Below are 1,592 nucleotides of genomic sequence, written 5' to 3' on the forward strand. Positions count from 1 at the left end.
GAAGTTGTGATCTCATGAGTGTTTTATTATTGATAAATTGAAGTGTTAGTTAAGTGGTTAATTAAGTAGTTAATTATAGTTAATATTTAATCAACAATTTTAAGTGTTATTATCTTAACATTGAGAAGTAATCATACATTGGTGAGTGAGTTTAATTAGACAATAATTTAGTAAAAAGTCTCTGAGGGAACGAACTAGAAAATATTCTATATTACTTGCGAACGCGTATACTTGCGTGAATATTAGCGCGTGTTTTCGCCCTAACACAAGGCATTGGCAATTTGCCCAATTTGATTTTCCAAGGTCTTAATAGAAACCGCTTGGCTCTTGCACATGAGCCTCAACTCCTCCAATTCAGATTTTTCATTAGACTGTTGCAGCTGGAGTTGCTGCCTTGGTGCATATTGCAGTTGCTGAAAACCAGGAGGGTTGTACAGTTTTGCTGGATACTGCTGATAAAGCTATTGAACTGCATTCTAAGTGTTGCTTCAGCTAAAGTTAGAATGATTGCAGTAGTTAGGATGATAGGTAGCTGGCACAGATTGTTGCGACCTCTGGAAGTTGCTCACAAAGTGAGTCGATTCACTAGAAATAGCATACTGCTCTGTCTCATGGGCACCAGCACAAAGCTCACAAACACTAGTGATCTGATTAACTCCATAATTAGCCAAAGAATCCACCTTCATCGTTAAAGCCTTATGTTGAGCAGCTATAAAAGTAGCTGTATCTAACTCTAGAATTCTTGCTACCTTACCCTGAGATAGTCTCTAAGTAGGATTCTGGTATTTATTTGCAGCCATCAGTTCAATCAGTTCATAAGCTTCATCGTAGCTTTTAGCCCACAAGGCTCCCCCTAATGCTACATCAAGCATGGGTCTAGAAGTAGCACCCAATCCATTATAGAAACAGTTAATGATCATCTAGTTAGACATCCCATGATGAGGGCACTTCCTAAGCATCTCCTTATAACGATCCCAAACCTCACATAAAGATTCTCCAGATTGCTGAGCAAATTGAGTAAGTGCATTTTTGATCGCAGCAGCCTTTGGCATAGGAAAGAATTTGGTTAAGAACTTCTGAGCAAGATCCTTCCATTTGGTGATAGACCCTGGTGGTAGAGAATATAACCAGCACTTAGCTTTATCCCACAGAGAGAATGGGAAAAGCCTCAACTTAATAACATCTTCAGAAACTCCATTGAACTTGAAGGTGTCGCATATCTCGATGAAATCTTTGATGTGCATGTTGGGGTCTTCTGTCGGAGAACCCCCAAACTGAACTGAGTTCTGTATCATCTGAATCGTGCTCAACTTGATCTCGAAGGTATTAGCCGAGATGGCTGGTCAAACAATGCTAGACTGAATATCATTGATCTTCAGTTGAGAGTAGTACATCAAATTCTTTGGATTTGCTTCCGATTCTCCCATTGAAATAAGTATTTCTTCTTTCTCCTCGACTAAAACTTCTTCCTCAGCTTGATCCAGGGTTCTCTTACGAGACCGAAAACGCGTATGCATACATGCACGCTAGAGTACCTGTAACACGACAAGGAATTAAGTAAGTAACAATGTCCGAGTCATTGAACTTTAACA

The 1,592-nt window shown here is 39.4% G+C and overlaps 1 non-coding gene across 1 annotated transcript; it reads left to right on the forward strand.

The window, feature by feature from the left end:
* Positions 1–930: 930 nt before the first annotated feature.
* Positions 931–1,037, forward strand: LOC141681672 (small nucleolar RNA R71). The gene has a single exon (XR_012559104.1). It is a non-coding gene; the product is annotated as a small nucleolar RNA R71 (small nucleolar RNA).
* Positions 1,038–1,592: the final 555 nt, after the last annotated feature.

Source organism: Apium graveolens, chromosome 1 (genome assembly GCF_009905375.1).
Source record: "Apium graveolens cultivar Ventura chromosome 1, ASM990537v1, whole genome shotgun sequence".
Taxonomy (NCBI): domain Eukaryota; kingdom Viridiplantae; phylum Streptophyta; class Magnoliopsida; order Apiales; family Apiaceae; genus Apium; species Apium graveolens.